Raw genomic sequence first — 20399 nt, forward strand, 5'->3', positions numbered from 1 at the left:
TGGGGAAGGACAGTCATTAAGTAGCCCTAGGAATGTCAAAGCCATTCAACAATGAAAATGTACTTTGCACTCTGAAGTACATAGTTAATTAAAATTGCAAAGGCTATAAACATAATGGTATATGTCTGTCTGTCTGTCTGTCTGTCTGTTAGTTAATGATTTTTTCACAAGGTGTTCCTCTGCCACTGAAACTGAAGTCTCTGCCCTGGTCATCTCAAATAGGCAGAACTTGAACACCCAGAAGCAAGGTTCAGAGGAGCAACACCCAGGCTGCCCAGCCATAGAGAGCTCCTAAACCACTCCCAGCACTTTGCCCACTGAGTGTCCTAAAGGTTATGGAGATTGAACTACAGAAAAAAAAAATTAATGATGGGAAAAACCTGGCAAGGAACAAGAGCATCCCAGACCACACACAGCACAAGAAGACCCCACCGAGTCTCAGACGCAAGCCTTAGGTGGGACTCCCGGCTGAGTTTCATGGTACGTGAGACACGGCCTCCCTGCCCTGTCCTCACAGAAGGAAGCAACAGGGCACTACAAAGACAAGCCAGAATAGGGCAAGGACATGAACAGAATAGCCAAGCATAGACCAAGAGACTCAGCATCATATGCCACGGAGGAAATGCCAATCTAAAACTAGAGTATCCTGGTATGATGAGGCACACGGTAATCCTAGCACTGGAAAGCAGAGGCAGGAGAGTTGCTGCAAGTAACAGCAGCTTGGTCTACAAACTGACTTCTAGCCTACATAGGTAGGGCCAGCCCTTTAGATAATTAACCAGACCATCAAGACAGATTATACCATGGTTAGGATGCTGGAACAGTGTCGGAGAAAAGGGTAACAAACAGAAAACCTCCGTACTGCTGGAGGCAGCAATCTGGCTGCTTCTTGAAATCTGGACCATTTAACCAACAAGCCCACTCCTCTGAATGACCTCCAGATAAGTAAAGATGCATCCCACACGGCCCCTTATGTTGACAGCAGACAAAAGGCAGACACAGCTGAATGCCCACAATCAGAGAGCATAGGAACTGGGGTGTGTGCACTGAGGAAAAGCTCAGCAGGTTTGATCCTCGGGCCCCACAGACTCTCTAGGCCCAGATAGAAGATAAGTCGTGGAAGGTAAGCCCTGCTCGGGGTAAGCCTCTGAGCGTCTGTGGAAGGTGAGGGTTATCAGCAGGGGATAAAGCAAGGGGCAGTGCAGCCCCCAGAACTTCTCCATACAAGAGCCCATTGCATGCCCTTCAAGGTAGCCAGTGTCCAAGACAGTAACTCTGGAGCCACCAGTTTCAGTACATGGAACACTAACATAGCCAGGCTTCCACCTGCAGCACCTTCTCATTTTCATCAAGGGGGCTCTGGACTCCCTGTCAACACTCCAGGTGCCCTTACGTACTAGAAGTGGGACTTACTTCATTGAACAAATGTCAAGCTCACTAAGCAAGTCCCCAATCTATGACGTCCCAGCTTCTGCCACCTGGCCCCAGAGCCCCTGCCCAGCTAAGTTCTGCAAAGGAGCTCCCGTGGTGCTTTGCTCTCCCAATCTTGGGCTTCCCTGTGCTTACAGGAAGTCTCTCAGCAGGGGACTGGCACAAGACCGGCCATCAATCCTCTCCAAGCTGCTTGTCCTGGGGGTACAACCCACACAGCCCTCATCTTTCTAGCACTTGCACTTCTCACACCAGAACATGGGTGTCATGAGGCTTCAGAATAAAAGAATGGGACCCTTACGAGAGAACAGGAACCATACTTCAGGACAAGCCAGCAGGAGTGGCCTGAAGTGGCAAGGACAACGGAAGCCCGGATTCCAACAATACCTGAGCACTTATCACTTCTGTAACCACCTCTCCCGAAGCTAAATGAGGAGCTAGCTGAAGCACATTCCCCAGCCTGGGGCATATACTACTGCCCTCTCCTGTCACTTACACTGTAACAACAGCACTGAGGGGCATCTGCCTAGGAACATAAGGTGTGATGATACCAGGTCTTTCCACAATCTTGGGCTGCAAGGGACGTTAGCATGGTGACTTATGTGTGCCTATGTCTCATGGTCACTCAACTGGCTAGGCATGCACTAGGCATGGCTAGGCACTAACATGGTACACCTTTAAGCCTGAGATCCCCTCACTGTCTCCCTCCTATGTAGATAAAACACACTTTTCAACCTTCATGGGAACCAACTGAGCACCTCTGCAGCCTGTACCTTCTCCTGACATCTGAATCTTAGTTCCTCACTGTCCACAGAAGCTGAACCCAACACGTGTTCTCCTCGCCCAAACACCACCTTTCCTCATAGTCTCACATGAGCACAAAACCACCAGAAAGATGGAAATGGAAGGCAAGTAACGCCTGGCACAACCCAGATCTGCTGCCATGTCACACCATAACACCCCCAAATGGTCACACCGACCCAATGTTCCTCAGTCTGGCTCACACCAAGCAGTCGAGCTGTGCAAGATCTTGACACACACGCACCTCAGCTGCTAGGCTAGTGCAGTAGCTGTCTCGTTTAGAAATGGATCAGAACCAGGGTGCCAGAGATCCAGATTGCATTCTGTACAGAACCTGGCAAGCCTCTCCAAAGTGGCCCTGCTAGGAGGCATGCTCAAGTCTATGTGGCCGTGGCCGGGAAAGCATGTGCTGCCCCTCCAATTTAGTTTTTGCATCACATTCATGTTTAGATCAGTAACTGGCTTTTTCCCTACTTTCACGGTGGATCCACAAGGACTACGATACAGTGCCAAGAAAAGGATAACCTGTCTGCTGTGTCAGATGCACTCACAGCTGTGGAGGAATTAGCAGGGAGTCCTAACTACATAACTGAAAATTCTCTACAGAGATGTGGGGAGAGAATAACTTGAACAAGGTCAGCACCATGAGGCACTAAAGTGCCCACCAGCCTTCCCTGGCCATGCTCCCTCCCACCTGGCCACCCTCTCTGGATCATCTTCAACTGCACGCTCACTGGCCTGACCTCTGGCAGCCTCCTCATTCCTTCCTGCATTCATTCACACTCCTGAAGGCTCCACACTCTCACTCTCATACACACTCGATCTTACACACACTCTCACACATGCTAGATCTCATACATGCTCACTCTTGCACACATTCACTCTCTCACACACACTCACTCTCTCTAACACATACTAACTTTCTCACACACACACTCACACACATTCTCTCACGCATGCTCTCGTTTGTTTGTTTGTTTGTTTGTTTGAGGCAGGGTTTCTCTGTGTAGCCCTGGCTGTCCTGGAACTCACTCTGTCAACCAGGCTGGCCTCAAACTCAGAGATTCCCCCTACCTCTGCCTCCCAAGTGCTGGGATTAAAGGCATGTACCACCACGCAGCCTACATGGTCACTCCTACAGGCTCTACTTTTATTTATGCCCACCCTCACCTGTCCCTATACTCAAGCACATGCGTGCTCACTCTCAGGCTCCACACCCACCCGTGCCCACACTCAACAGTGCCCACACCCACACTGTCTCACCTTCTCAAACATTTGTTCTCTCATGCACTACCACACACAGCAAAAGTGGGAAAGGCTGGAAATAAACACAGGAATGAGGAGACCACCACAATCCCACAGTCAAAGACTTGAATACAGTCTTAAATCCCGCATAAAAGGGCTGAGGTGTCAGACCACCCTTAATCCCAACACAGGTCAAAAACCCAGTAGCAGGAAGACCTCTGGAATTCAAGGATAACCTCATCTATATAGCAAGTTCCAAGGTAGCCAGGAATGTGACCATGTCTCAGAAAAGCAAAAATACAATGAAATAAAATCCTGTATAAAGGGTCAGCAAGTTGATTCTCTGGGTAAGAATACTTAGCACACAAGGCTGGTGACCCAAGTTCAATGCCTAAAACCCATGTAAAGGTGGACAGAGAATCAATTCCACAAAGTTGTATTCTAACCCTCACACCTGCATTATAGCATGTGCACATCTCTATCTCTCGGTCTCTGTCTCCGTCTCTCTCTCTTTCTCTCTGACTGTCTCTCTCTAATTTTTTCAAATAAAAAACTCTGCATATAAAGATAGTCCCACAACCCTACTAATATTGTCCCCATGTTCTTACAGATGTATGGGGAAACATGCTCTCTTGAAGGTCACAGCAGAATGACAATCCGACATCCTAATATTTGTCTCTAATTTTCTCCCAAAATATATAATGACCATAATAGCACAGACAAGAACATATGGACACAAAACATGGCCATTGGCTGTGGAGTGGGGCAGATATCCTGAAGCCCTGCTGGGGCCTCCTTCACACACTTCTACCTCTTATACCCTCCAGAACACAAAATGATGGTTTATGATAGCACCCGTCAACATGGAAGCTTCTACCTTAAAGAAGCTAACATGACCCCAGTACTCAGGAGTCGGAGAGTTAAAGAGCTACAAGTTGGAGGCCAGCCTGTACCACACAGCCAGAGAAAGGGCAGTGGGGAGGAAGAGAGGGAGGGTGGGCAAAATATAGCCTACCTTCAGACAAGTCTGCTGCAGCAAGTCCCAGGCAGCAGAGCCCCTCTCCCACCTCAGCCCTCAGATCCTCTCAACAGCATTCCAAATAGGAATGGAGGAAACAGCACATTTTGGAATAGCTGTCCTTCCTTCCCGCAGTGGTTACTTCTTTCTCTTTCTTTTATTTTTATAAGTACCATGCACTGCTTTCACATTTTTAACTCTTCAAGGTCTGAGGAAGAAAACCACCAAAGCATTCAGAATGCTGTAGCCAACACTGAATAACCACTGTGGCTGAAGCAGCAATAAAAGAGAAGTGATAGAGAGAGGAAATGTGTGCAGCTTCTATGAAAGCTGTGGCCCAAGTCCGGGCTGTATAAAAAGCTGCTAGATAAGCCAGAAAGGAATCATTAGCGTGAGTGCATGCGTGCATGCGTGCGCGCGCGCACACACACACACACACACACGCACACGCGCTCGAAAGGGGGGTGGGGAGACTGAGAGAGTATGCACTAACCCATATACACCACATTCATGAGACACTTGCCCAAAAGTACAGGTGCATACATCAACTCAAAAGCCACCTGGGTCAGGTGATTATAGCACTGTGGAGTATGCCCAGAGTCAGGAGTCTCTCCCACTGCAAGTCAGCACAGACCTCATCTTCCTATGAGGACAGAAATGTTCTATATTTGCAATGGCCAGATCTGTCCTGGAAATGTGCTACTGTGGCTGGGTATTTTATGCTATTTTTATTGTTTAAACAATATAGGGCTGGCGGCTATGTTATTAGACTGGAGAGCTCTAGATTACAGACAAAGGAAACTGAGTTCCTATGATGCAATAAATACAGCATTTACATATAAACAGGATAAGCACAGCACACACAAACAAGGACAATTCAAACCAAGCACGTTCACGGCCATGACATACATGCCCAACACACCCAGCTGCAGTCACAGCTTCACATGCCACACTCACTGGGAAATTAAGAACACACGCACAGTTTCCTACTGGGGAAACACAGCTGACCACACTATCAAAGGCAATCAAGCAATCATCTTCACAGTTTGCTCCAACCACAGCTCTACACAGAAGGAGCAAGGTCCTCCTTGCCCAAGGTCCTGTTCCTGTCCTCAGAGGAAGGAGCCAACCAAGTGAGTATCAGCGGGCCAGCAGAGGCCTCCAGTGCTGCCGAGTTAGCACAGCCAAGACCAGCTAGCCTCAACAACCCTGGGAACGGCTGTGGCAGCAGGGCACAGATAGTATCTGTACAAGCCACTGGAGTCTGGGTGCAGACTAGTGTGAGGAGGGAATCCACGCCACTGTGTTACGGGCGTGTTGGTTACTTTTCCATTACTGTGACCAAGTATCTGACAAGCAGCCTAGAGGGGGTTGTTTGTTTTGGCTCGCGGTTGCGCAGCATTCGGCTTGCAGTTGCTTGCCTCCATGTACTTGGACAGAACATCATGGCAACAGGAGCCTGCAGTTCACCTCGGAGCCTAGGACAGAGAGGAGACAGAAAGGGGCCAGGATCTACCCCAAAGATCTACCCCAGTGAACTACTTCCTCCAGCTAGAGCCTATCACCCCAAGTTTTCAAAACCTTCCCTGAATAGTGTCACCAGTTAGAAATGGGCTTTAGCACACAAACCTGTGAGAGGCTTCATATTTAAAACACAACTGGGCGTTCCATACGCTGTGAACCTTTACCTCAGGTAACCTTTCAGGTTCTCAGTAAAGAGGCAGGAAAGATCCTTGCAGGCCCTGAGAAGGATATAGAAGCAATGAGGTGAACTGCACCCTGAGCATCCCCAGAGCCAAAGCCTGCCTACCCCAGGGGTCAGGATTTTAAAACCTAGCCCACCTGCAAGGGCTCCTTCCTCACAAAGCCTTCCACCTCACCTAGGAAGAGCAAGGCAGATGTGGAGGAGGAAAGTCCGGGCACAGAGCCATGGGGAGGTTGGGGGGAGGAGAAGGGGTGGTGATCACAGACTGCAGATTCTCCCACCTGATTGCTGCACCACAACTGCAAGCTGTGACAGAGAAGGGCAGAACAGTAACAGCCTCTCTGGAGACTCAGAGACACCAAAGGCATCTGAAGAAAGTGACACAGGCACAGCATTGGAGAGATGTGAACCCTCTGCTGTGGTCCCAAAACATATCAGAATGAGCCAGCTCCAGAGGCCAATCCACCTCAGCTCCCTCCACCTCACATGCCATGTCTGCATTCCGGCAAAACTCACAGAGTTTGCAAAAGACAAGAAAAGCCCGAAGACATAAAACACACATCGGAAGTGACCTCAGCTATGACACACATCCGAAACGATGGAAACACACACACACACACACACTAAGGACTCTAAGGGGAGAATGGATGTCTGGAGAACAAATCTGACATTTGGACTGTGTGACAAAATGATGTAGCCAGAAGTCAGGCACTGCAGCAGAAGAAATGATGGCCTCTGCCAGGCTCACTGGAGACCCAGCCACAGAGCAGAGGCCAGTAATCATAGAGAAATGTCAACAGGAATGTCCCAGACTGAACCACAGAGAGATAGAGATCTTAAACAGAACAGGGCTAGGCTAGGGCAGTAGCTTATCCTGTAGAGGGTTTCCCATGCAAGCATAAGGACCTGAGTTCAAGACCCAGAACCCATGTAACAGCCCAGTGTGGCCAGCTTGTAAACCCTAGTGCTGGGGACACTGAGACAGCAGATCCCTATGGCTCACAAACCAGCCAGTCTAGCCTAATCCCGGAGCCCCAGACAGTGAGAGACCCTCTAGTAAGAAAAATAAATATAAGGAGTTGGAGAGATGGCTCAGCACTGAAGAACACTGGCTGCTCTTGTAGAGGACCAGGTTCGGTGGCAGTTCACAACTACAGCTCCAGCTCTTGAGGCTCTGACACCCTCCTCTTGTCTCCCTGGACACCAGGCACACATATGGTGCACAGACACTCATGTAGTCAAAACACTAATATGCCAAAAAAAAAATTTTTTTTTAAGTAAAAATAAAAGCTACCTGGTGTTTGATGAGTAACACGTCAGACTGACCTCTGGTGAAGAAAGAGAAAGCAAGAGCAAGCTTTCTGAAAACAGAAAGTAACTTCAAAAGCTGTGAGTCTCTAACATTCCAAGAGAACCAGAAGGATAGCAGAAATAAGAAGCAGTAATGACTAAGAGTTTCCCGAGATTAATGACAAGGCCAACAAGGCACGGGTGCGGCAAACTGCGCAACACCATACAGAATTTCCTGAGATTAATGACAAGCCCCACAAGGCACGGGTGCGACAAACTGAGCAACACCATACAGAATAAATATAAAAACATCCAAACTTGATCGTGTCTCATTCAAACTTCAGGACACGATTAACAGGGAAAATTCTTAAAGGAGGCAAGAAAAAAAAATAGATCTTAACTATGAAGGAACAATGACAAGAATCACAGTCAACATCTCAACAAAACAATGCAAATAAGAGGAAGCTATTTTTAGTGGTGAAATATTTTTTACAAAAAAAAAAAAATCACCTAGAATTATGTGTACAGAAAAACTGCCCTTCAAAAGTAAAAGAATAAAAAAACCCTCCTCAGACAAAACCCATCCAGTAAGCAAAGGAGGGAATTTTAAAAGCTGAATGTCCCATGCCCAGGGGTAACCAGCCAAAACCAAACCAAACAAACTCCATGGTTTCTTTGGTTGGTTTTGTTTTTAATGGACTTTTTGTTTGTTTTGATTTTTTTTCTTTCTTTTTCTTTTTTGGAGAGAGAGAGAGAGAGAACCAACATGGGGAGGGGAATGGGAGGGGAGGTGGAAGGATCTCCGAGGAGCTGGGGAAAGGGAAACATGATCAAACTACATTGTGTGAAGAAAATTTATTTTAAAAATGAATGCAAAGTTCTTCAATAACAGCCAACAGGGCTGGAGAGAGGGCTAGACGCTTACAAACACTGCCTGCTTTTCCAGAGGACCTGGATTCAATTCCCAGTGTCAGCATGGTGGCTCAAAACCAACTGTAACTCCAGTGCCAGGGAACCTGATCCCCTCTTCTGGCTCTGTGGACACTGCATTCAAGTAGTACACAGACAGGTAGGCAGGCAAAAAATCCATATACATAAAATATATATTTTAGAAATAAGAAAGCCAACAGCCATCTGTGATAAGGCTGTGAGAACCCGAGAGTGCAAGCACTTCCTGGGCAGAAAGGTGTTACCAGCTGCTCAACCACTCCTGATGGTTCTCTCCAGGGAAGTCTCACCTACACCCTGACAGGACCTGTAAACAGGCACTCAAAAAGGCTCTAAGATGTAAGTAAGCACCACCTGGATGTTTCTTAAGATGACAGAAAGGAGGGAAGTCCCAGGCAGGTTTGGCCTTACCCGATGGCCATTTCTGAGGTTGCAGGTGAGACCCTGGAAACATGCACTGCAGCTGGCACCCACCAAGAATCCCACAGCTCGGAGAAAGGGTGTCAGCAACAGACCACCCTGGGAACCTGAACACAGACCCCACCCTGGTGAGAACAAGCCCCACTTACAAGCTGACTGCCTCTAGAGACTGGCACAGGACTCATCAGTTAGGTGAAGTCAGACTCCCAACCATGGAAACACAAGACAGTAAATCAGAACTTGTCACATAGCACAGAAAACTGTCATACATATACCAGTGTGTGTAGCAGAACACAAGGGATATTTCAAATATCTGTCCCAACCAGGTTTGTTTTGACATAATTTCTATGGTCAGGTTTTAATTTAAAACGTTACCCAGTGTGGCCCTGCACAGCTATTAAAGGGCAGCTGCTATCAGTCCACCCATCTGCCGTCTCTCCGGCTTGCCAAACACTCGCTGTCCATGTTTTCAAACAAATAACTCTTGACATTTCCTTAACTTATGATCCTTTTGTCTGTTCACTCAGTACAACTTGGATTTGCCTTCCTTTCCACACTCCTTCCGGCCCTATGTAGTTTTATATTCTAGCTTTCCCGTCTCTTTATTACATTGTGTTTTATAGCAACAACTTGGATTATTGTGTAATATAGGTTACAAATATTGTGTGCCATATGTTTGTATCTTAAAGCCAGCCCCTCCTCAGCAGAACAGTAAGGTCAGCAGGAGGCTTAGAGGTTTGTAACTTGCAGAACAGAATGGGGTCAAGTAATGAGGCCAAAGGAATGATACCAGAGCCGGAGATGGGGGGGGGGGGGGCACGAGTGTTGCTGAGGCAAGGGACAGCATATACAGAAACCCAGACACCCAGTGGGGAAACTAAAGCAAACGATAATAATAATATAAAAAAAAAAAATCAGGGAAGACAGCAGTTTATAAAAGCATCACACAAAATCAGCAACCATCATACATACAAAAAATAAAAATTAAATTTAAAAATGCTGAATATACCTTGGGGGAAACCTTTTCGTAGAGTAACACACAAATTTTCCAGTGTGAAAGTTTGCATGACAAAAGCAAAACCTTTAGAAGGCTTTTCCTGCAAGAGGGAAGAAAAGCAGCAGGAGACAGCAGAGCGATGTCTGCTGTCCTTCAAGAGTGAAGCCCACTAAGGCCCAGTTCTTCCAAGGCAGGGCAGCGACACACTCGGTGTATCCGCTACTGATGACCTGCTCAGCCAACAAACTAGGCAGTGCGCCCTGGTGGGTGCAGCTGATGTTCTTGTGTCAGCTGGGACAGGACACAGGATCTCTCACCTGCTGCCGGGCAGGAACCACTATGCATGTGCAAAGATAAACTATGACTCAAAAATCCACACAACTTTTAAGAAGTGCACATTTCACCCCCATAGCTTTGTAAGCAGACCCGGCATCTACTTACTTGAAAGCGTCTATAATGTGCATCCCAGCGCATCTTCCTAGTAACTGAACAGCTAAAATACCTATCAGGTGTTACAAAAGATCTCAGAGTGACCTCTCGTAGAGGAAGGGTGTCATCCAGTCTCCAAGAGTCAGCCATGGCCCACGCGACTGAGGCATACAAAGCCAATGCTCACCTGATGGAAGTTATTCTTGCCAAAATGTCTAGCTGTAAATAACCACCAGACAGCTTCCAGAATGGCCCAAACAACAGTACACCCTATCCAACACATGCCCAAGACTTACGATCAGTGTCAGAGAGACGATGAGGGCTGGGGATGCAGCTCAGTTGCTGGAAAGCCTGCCTGCTGAGCATGCAGAAAGCCCTGGGTTCAGTTCAAGGACCACATAAAATCGAGCAGAGTGACCCATGCTTACAATCCCAGCACTGAGGAGGTGTAGACAGATCAGAAACTCAAGGTTACCCTCACCTATACAGCAAGTTCAAGTCCAGCCTGAGCTACATGAGATCCTATTGAAGGGAGGGAGGAAAAGAATAAGGCTAACGCCTAGAGAAAAATGGCCTCCACATACACCACAAGACCCTGAGTATTCTCTGGGAGGAAGAACAGGCACAGTGGTTGAGGACACAGACAACTGGGAAGCACTATGTGACACGTAACTGTAACTGTATAAGGGCATGCTCATGGCTGCATGGGGCTAAGAACCACATCAGGCCGGGCTCTGCTATCTCATTATAGGCTGCAGGGTTGTCTGCAGCTTACCTCAAACAGATGCCCCTCAGCACCCGGAGAGGTGGCACATGCAGTTGACAGGACACAGTATCCCACCTTGCTCCTTAGAAGGCATCACTTGGCAGCAGCTATGCTCCTCAGTAGAGCCTCAGCTCTTCCTCAGTAGCCTCTCCATCCATTCACCTCTCTCTCTCTTTAGGCCCAGGGATACTTCCTACCCACAGAGCCCTGCCCCTGAAGAAAGGCACTTAGCATCCCACATCCTTAGGGGTAGACAAGGCCTTGTTTATGCACAAGAATACAGGGAGAGAAAAGCCAAGAGGACTTCCCAGCAAACAAGCTTAGAACTACAGCAAAGCTCTCCCTGCAGGTACTAGGAAAGGTGCTGGCTCAGAGCTGGGTCCCATCAGAGATGAAAGTAATAGTGCTGCCTTCTGTAGGCTAGTGTCAGACCAGGAGGATGAAAAGCCCCCTCCTGTGGCACAGAGCACCCTCTAACTGCAGCCACCTTGTGTGCTCACAACTTCTAAGACCTGCTCCCTTCTTGAAAACTAAATAACAAAAGCAGGAGCACACACACTACCTAGAACAATCCGAGTCTTCTCAGCGCCTATGAGGTGCTGTTTTACCCTTAGCGCCCTGTTCTGTGACTCCCCACTGTGCTAGCTACAGGGCCCCAAAACACCTGAGTCAGGTTCCACTGGCTACTCCCAAGGCTGAGAGCCAAAACAGTGAGCATGGAGAGAGCAAGCCATCTCTCACACTCACTCACCCCTACTGCCATCTCTCACACTCTCACACTCACCCCTACTGCCATCTCTCACACTCACTCACCCCTACTGCCATCTCTCACACTCTCACACTCACCCCTACTGCCATCTCTCACACTCTCACCCCTACTGCCATCTCTCACACTCTCACACTCACCCCTACTGCCATCTCTCACACTCACTCACCCCTACTGCCATCTCTCACACTCTCACACTCACCCCTACTGCCATCTCTCACACTCTCACACTCACCCCTACTGCCATCTCTCACACTCACTCACCCCTACTGCCATCTCTCACACTTACTCACCCCTACTGCCATCTCTCACACTCTCACACTCACCCCTACTGCCATCTCTCACACTCACTCACCCCTACTGCCATCTCTCACACTCACCCCTACTGCCATCTCTCACACTCTCACACTCACCCCTACTGCCATCTCTCACACTCACCCCTACTGCCATCTCTCACACTCACCCCTACTGCCATCTCTCACACTCACCCCTACTGCCATCTCTCACACTCACCCCTACTGCCATCTCTCACACTCACCCCTACTGCCATCTCTCACACTCACCCCTACTGCCATCTCTCACACTCACCCCTACTGCCATCTCTCACACTCACCCCTACTGCCAAGACCCAGAGGCAGGATTCACAAGCACATAGCTCCATCACTCCACTACTTCCGAGGGAGCAGCCCAGAGCACTGTAACTTTACCCAGATTTGCAGAAATATGAGGGGGGTGAGACTCGAAGAGGCCTGAGAAAGGTTCCCTAGTTTCACCTCTGTGCAGCCCCAGAAAGCAGCCAAGGTTGGCAAAGCTTTTAAAGGAGGGAGTACTCTCAGAAAGGAAGGCTGGGCACATGGATCCAGCGGAGAGGAATTCAACACAAAATCCAAAACAGAAGACAACAACATACCCCCAGGGGCCTCATTTGTTTCTGGGATTCTCAGGACTGGGGTCCATAACCTCACACTTGGACCACACCATCTACATTCCCATGATGCCTTCACCTCAAGGACCACCACAGCCACCCCTGTGGCCACTCAACATAGGCAGGGTCTGTCTTCCCTCAGATAAACCTCTTCTACCTCTACAGAGGAACACCACCTCTCACACAGGAAAGGGGTGACTGGTGTCCAAGGTCTGGAATCCAAGCTTAGGGCAGACCTGGGCACAAACTACAGCCCTTATACCCATGTGACACCCAGCACACTGGGCGATCACACAGCCAGCTGTGGTGAGACCACATCCCACAGGCCAAATAACAACTGAGGACAAGAGACTTCAACAGGAATTCATCTTTCCTCAAATACTTCCTCAGAACTTCTACACACAAGCCATAAACTAGTGTCCTGGGCTCCCAAGCCCTGTATATGGTAACACTGAGGCTCCCCAAGGACTGGAGTGGGGCCCCCAAAGCAACACAGGGACCCAGGGTGGAGCTCCTGGATTCTTCAGGAAATCCTGCCCCATGACACCCTTATCCCTGCGGAAAACCATTTCCTCTCATGAGGAACGCAATCTTGTCTACGCAGTCACGAAAACACTGAAGTTAAAAATAGTTTTATAAAAGGAAGTGCTGATTGGGCCTCCCCACTCCAGTGACAAGTGCAAGCTGTGTCCCCATGGATGGGGGCAGAAACTCCTGCTGGCTGGAGAGGAGCCAGGACAAGGAGCCACCAGAGAGAGTGCCCAGACTGAGAGCCGTCCTGGATTCAGCTTCCTCCCTGACAAGGATCTCTGCATAGAAGTCTGACAGCAGGACTGGAAAGAAGGCTACGAGGACAACTAGACCTCTCCCCTTTTCACTAAACCAGAAATTAAAGCAGGCCAGAAATTAAAGCAGAAATTAAAGTCTGTGAAGTCTGCTGAGTTTCTCCAGAGGACCCCAGGCCGAGAACCTTAATCCACTGGGAAGAAATGCTAGGAAAATTGTAAACCAAATAAAGACTTTAAGCTCAAAAGAGAGGGAGGAAGGAAGGGAGGGAGGGAGGGAGGGAGGGAGGGAGGGAGGAAGGAAGGAAGGAAGGAAGGAAGGAAGGAAGGAAGGAAGGAAGGAAAAATGCCCTAGACCATAATTGTAAATGATTATTTTCCATTGGAGAAGGTCAAATCCTATAAAATAAAGTCAAACTTTGAATAGCAGCATATAAAAATTAAGTAATCCAGGGTTGCAAGATGGCTCAGCAATTAAAAGTACTTCCTGCTTGTTGTGGACAGCCCTCGGGCTAAATATATTTGATGTTATTCCATTCTCCTCTGAGGGGTTTCAAACAAGGAATGAGTCAGCACTCAGGTGATTTCCTGTAAACCTTCTTCCCACCTTAATTTGTAAAATAAAGGAGAGCGGATGATTAGGCAGATAAAGGGAAGGTGGAGCAGAAGGTGAGAGAGGAAGGAGAAAATGGGAGAAAGAGAGGACGCAGAGGAGGAAGAAGAAGAAAAGCGGAGCAGAAGCACATGGCCTGGAGAAACCGCAAGTCCTAAGGGGTCTCATAGATGTGGAAGATGGTGGTAGTGTAGTGGTAGATCTGCCCAATCTAGGCGCATAGCATGTATTCATATTAATTGAGTTGTGTTTTCATTGCCGGGGCATATCTGGGTTGGAGATTTACAGCAACAAAATGGTGCCCAACGTATTGATTTGAACTCAACTAACCTGAGATAAAAATTCACTGCCCCCCTTCCCCCAACCCTTGAATAGGGCTTAGGCAGTGATATAGGCTGCAGCGGTGTGGATTTGAAGCTGACTGGGTTTGAGGGGCTCACAGAGAATGACAGAGAGACTTTCTGTGTTTGCTTTCCTATATCCTTTGCTCCCCCCTGCCTCACCACCACCAAACAGGGACACAGACAAAGTGTGTCTTTCTACACTCAGCTCCTCCCTATGAATAAAGAATCAGGAAACAAAGATACAAAGAGCTCTGGACCAGGTAATTCATTGATATAAAGAGAGAAATATAACCTTTGACACTTAGAGATGGGAAATTTCACCTACGATTCGGAACTAGATAGGGAATATTAGTCACCGACTCCAAGTTGAGAGAGCAGTGATAATCACCTGCTATGAACAGGTATTAATGAAGAGAAGTCTGTGGCTCCAGGTAGAGAGCATAACAGATAGATGTTATAATAGGTATTAAATAAATGTCTGTGGCTCCTGGTAGAGAGCACAACAGATAGACGGTACAACAGGATAGCTGCTCTAGGCAGAGTGTTTAACAATTAAAAACGATCACTTCCTACAGGCAGATATTGGTGGAAGTTTGAATTAACTGCTTTAAAGATGGCATAAAGATATACTGCTCTGCTAAGTCTTACAGGACACTCATATTCTGTCTAACGTGGGCGCCACAGGAATTTTGTGTTTAAATCCTGATTTGACAAGCTGCCTCTTATAAGCAGGTATAGATAGAAGTTTTATAGATGGTATAATAAAGTCTGCAGGAGACTCATATTCTTTAATGTGGACTCCATCAGAATTTTGGGTTAATATCCTGACATGACAAATTAGAAAGGCCTAAATAGGCTAAAATGTGTGTGATTTTGAGTACTGTGGTTGTTTTTTTGTTCCTCTGGGACAGAAGGCAAGCTACGGGTTTTCCTGGTTACGGCTGAAGGATTTGCTGATTTGGGAGAAAGGTTTTGTCTTTGTGTTTTTGGCAAAGGTGATTAAGGTATTTACTCCTTCTAGAGTTATATGAATCAGATTTGATAGAGGGAGGCCCCCTGAGAACCAGATTCCAGAGAATCAAACAAAAAGGTTATCTTGATGATACTAAAATTTTGTTTTGAGATTTATATATTACAGACTATACAGCTTTGGTGAATCATCAGGCATGCTGAACTGACCTGCCTGAACTCCTAATGTCTTGGTTTTTCATCAGGATCCAGTCAGGACACAGACATCAGAGACTAAAACAATCATTGGTGTGGTCTTCTTAAGGCCAACCAACTCCCCCATTTTACCTACCCTTCCCCCTCCCTTCAAAAATATCTCAACTCCCATATTCAGCTTGGAGAAGTTATGAAGAGTCATCGTTCCAGTTCCCTACGCTTTGGGACTGGGGATGGTTATTATAGGTTATCTTTGATACTAAAAATTTTAAATACAGGGCTTAGACCCAGTCCTTCTATTGCTGTTATTATACACAGATCTGAGATGTTTAAGCCTATGAGTTAAGGGCCAAGCAGGAAATTCATGGCTCTGAGTTTATTGTTAGGGTGTTCTCAGTTATTTTAATTAGAAATGGCTGAGAACAGGTAACAGAGAACAGTCCAGATTACTTCACATAGCTAGTTGGTTTTCAAAACCATCAGAAGTCCTCAGAATGTGATGTTTAATGTTATCTATTCACTTGTTGTTGAGACCAGTCTGCTCCTGACAGCTTTCCCTGACTTGGATTCAAAGAAGAAACTAAGCATTTTGAGTTACTCCAGTTGTGGCGAAACAGCCACTAGGCAAGAATCACCTCATTCATCTACAGACATCATATTGTCCAAAGAAAGGACACAATTACAGGTTAGGGCAGCTTGATTCTGCCAAGATAGAGTAGGCTAGTCCTTAATATTCCTGTTTCTTTAAGTCTGGCCAGTAGGCTGAAGACCGATGCTCCAACCTGTTGAAGTAAGGGACTATCCAAGTGACCAGCAGTCTCTATAAATTGGCTAAGTTCTGGAAGCTGTGTTAGGCTTCTTATATATTTTCAGTTAATATCAGTCATTTTTGGATTTCTAATGGGGTTGAAAAACTACATAGTCTCCTAGCCAACCCAGGCTTTTTACTTTGAGAGGAACAGATTTGAGAGGATGGTTTTCAGACGGCATTCAATCTAAAGCCAAGACATAGCCAGGTGCAGAACTATAGACTTTTTTTTTTATATGTCATAGTTATTTTAATTTGATTGAAATAAAATCATAAGTGGCATAGAGCATTATTTACAGGTTTACATATATCCATGTATACATACAATAAGGATCCAAGAAGACTGCTCTTATCATGTAAAAAATTCTAAGCACTTAAGAGAGTTTGAGAAGGTTTAGTTTATAAACAAGAATTAAAATTAAGACAACTAATATAAGCAAGGCAGATTGGTGTAACATAAACATAAAAGACATATGCACAGATAACCACCCATGTGCCTATTCAAAGGTCTACTGAATTTGAAACTTTAGAATTCCAAGCCAAAATAAACTTTTTCTCAAAATGTACTACTTGCATACACTAATGCAATTGTGATTAAACTGAAAGTTTAAAAAAAAAAAAAATACTCATTTAACTATCCTCGGAACATGTCTGAATGATATTTTTTAAATTAGGTTTACTGAGATATAAAGATAACCCAAATATTAGTGGTATCATTTTGTGTACTGTGACTCTAGAGTAAATAAAGAGGAGAAAGGCCACCTCCTCCCTCTGCTCCCTACCTGTGGATGAAATATAACCTGCACCTCTAGTTTTCCAGAATCTATGAACTGTACCCTTAAATTCTACTCTATCTTGTGTTTCTCGAGTCACTTTGGTTGAAGATCCTTATCACATCAATATATAAAGTAACATAGGAATATTACATCAATTGATATACTTTGTAACAACATGCTTTCACTAGGATCCAAGCTATGATCTCTGAACAACATCCTTTTAGACCTTTCCTGTTAACCTGTGCAGATTTATGGGATTGTTTTGGTTCTGTAGTCCAATTTAGTGAAGTAGTATGCCTTCTGATTAGGTGTGTGTGTGTGTGTGTGTGTGTGTGTGTGTGTGTGTGTGTGTGTAAAAATTTGATGTCAGCAGAATTCTTAGATCACCAAAATTCTGTTCCATATATTTGAAAAAACGCATTTGATTGACAAGATATTTAGAATTTTAGATTTAAATTCTTTACTGTGTCTCCCACAGAGGCCACTCTATCCTGTGATCCACAGACATCCTTTTTGTATCCTTTTGATGTTACAAAGGCAGTCAGAGCCAAACAGGTGGGAGAGTGACCAATCCTTTGGAGACCTTGCTGGACAAGGTCAGAAAGGATAGATGACAGAGGTTCTAATTAATTAACAAAGATGATGGACTGGGTATTAGTTCTCTTGTACTTTATAAATTACAAATAGTATTAGTTGTGTCCAATTATATGTGAGATAAAAAGTCTTTTAATTGGACAGAAAGGGGGAAGTGGTGTGGATAGCAGTGGGGCTAATTATATTTGATGTTAATTCCATTCTCCTGTGAGGGGCTTCGAACATGGAATGAGTCAGAACTCGGGTAATTTCCTGTAAACCTTCTTCCCACCTTAATTTGTAAAATAAAGGAGAGCTGATGATTAGGCAGATAAAGGGAAGGTGGAGCAGAAGGTAAGAGAGAGAGAGGAAGGAGAAAATGGGAGAGAGGATGCAGAGGAGGAAGAAGAAGAAAAGCAGAGCAGAAGCACATGGCCTGGAGAAACCACAAGTTCTAAGGGGTCTCATAGATGTGGAAGATGACAGTGTAGTGGTAGATCTGCCCAATCTAGATGCACAGCATGTATTCATATTAACTGAGTTGTGTTTTCATTGCCAGGGCACATGTAGGTTAGACTAGATTTACAGCAATACCTGCTCTCCCAGAGAACCCAAGTTCCATCCCCAACAACCATATCTGGAAGCTCACAACTGCTTTGAACTCTAGCTCTAGGGTATCTAGCACCTTCTTCTAGCCTCTGGCACACACACATTCGCATACTCACACGCACACTGACACACATACACACAAAATTTTAAAGAAATTCATGAAGTAACCCATCTTTCAGGCATAGTCCAGACAACTGTCTGGAGCGGAGACCAGGGCTAGGTCCCACTTCTTACCATCCCTATGTAGCTAGATTCCAAGCACCGCAAAGAAAAGAGGACAAGGTAGCCAACTGGAATGCAAGGCTGGTATCCTGGTTTGCTTTCTGGTTCTGTAATAAACACCAGGACTAAAGACAACCTGGAGATTGGGAGACGACCCAACCTGGGAAGGAAAGGGTCTATTTCAGCTTACAGCCCATCACTACAGGAGTCAGGGTAAGGACTCCAGGCAGGAACCGAAGCAGAGGCCACGGAGGAATACTACTTACTGTTCTCCACAGCTTGCTCCAACTGCTTTCTTATACACCCCAGGCCCACCTGCCCAGGTGTGGCACTGCCCATAGTGAACTGGGCCTTCTCTCATCAATCCTAATCAAATAAATAAATGCCCTATGACTTTGCTTACAGGCCAATCCAATGGAGGCACTTTCACCCCAGATGGTGTCAAGCTGATAAATAAACAAACATAAAGAGCCAGTACAGCAGGGTTAGATAACACTGAAACTTCAGCTGCTCCTTTGATTGGCGCATACCCTGACCCTCAGGCCCAATGGCCCTGCAGACATGAGCTTCCCTCATAGGCCACCTCTGTCTCAAACTCCTGCCAGCTCTGCACAGTGCAGCAGGCACAGAGGGGGCGGTGTTTCTGTCCTCTTTATTTTCTAAATATGTTCCTCGGAAAAAAAAAATTCTAGCAAACAAGCACACATTGTGGTAAGCAATATGCTCACAGCCTCTTACTGTAAACAAGCATGGAGTGGGGACAGGGAAAGGAGCACCTATATGGAACAGTGGCCAGGAAGGTCATGACAGTCTACAGTCAAAAGATGGTGAGAAATCTGACAGAAAACCAAGTTGCCAGCTCATCATTTACAAGCTCACATCTGAAAACCAGAACAACTAGGGAAGTGTAAGGGGTGGCCAAGAGGAGGGCCAGGAGGAGGGGTGGCCAGCCACTTCATAGTGTGCATTCTCTGCCACACTGTAAGTATAGACACTTCTAGCTCCTACATAAAATAGACAGCTTTCTAACATGAACTGCACTGACTTTGACTTTGAAAATTTTGGAAAGTCACCAAAAGGGAACAAAAGAAGAAAGTCCCAACTGTGGTAATGGTGATACCATTATCCCGGGACTCTCATGAAGCTCTGTAATGCCCAGCAGGAAACCAGCCAGCAGAAATGGGGCCTGTCTGTCCCTCCCAAGTCCATAGCAGCCTCCCACCCAAAGGGACCAGACCCACACCCTGTGCCTGGGGTGAGAGGCCTGCCAGCAACCCTTGGAGCCCTTGGTGCCTGATGGGAGGCCAGGTATGAGCCCCACCTCCACCTAAAGAGGACACCTGCTCTGTTCTGCTAGTGACAGGCCAGCTGTGATCATGCAGAGAGTGGGAAGGAGGTGAGAAATCCCCGCTCCTTTAAAGAAGGACTGGCTTCTGCACACACCTGCCCAGGTGAGGTTGGTCTCCACCCTACAATGTATCTGGAAAATCCCAGCAATCACTCCAAGCTTTGCAGGTGGCCTTGCTCCTCTGTCACCTAAGCAATGTGACTGCCTCAGCCAATAGGCATCCCAGGCAGAGGCCACAGTGAGCACCTCAGCCTGCAGGCACTTCCACCTCATGAGCTGGGAAACCATGTATATGGAGAAAGAGCCAAAGTGAAGCTTGTTCCCAGGGATACAAACCACCTGTGGGGCTGAACACCTCTTATCCAAAAGGCTTGGTCCACAAGTGTCTCTGAGTCTAATCCTGGAAGGGGGAGGGG

The 20399-nt window shown here is 46.5% G+C and overlaps 1 protein-coding gene across 2 annotated transcripts in view; it reads right to left on the reverse strand.

Annotated features, from left to right (window-relative positions):
- The window catches only part of Inpp5a (inositol polyphosphate-5-phosphatase A), a 193567-nt gene that overhangs the window by 137348 nt on the left and 35820 nt on the right, over positions 1-20399 (reverse strand). The window lies entirely within an intron of this gene.

The sequence above is a fragment of the Mus caroli genome, unplaced genomic scaffold (genome assembly GCF_978045245.1).
Source record: "Mus caroli unplaced genomic scaffold, Mus_caroli_1 scaffold_8, whole genome shotgun sequence".
Lineage (NCBI taxonomy): Eukaryota > Metazoa > Chordata > Mammalia > Rodentia > Muridae > Mus > Mus caroli.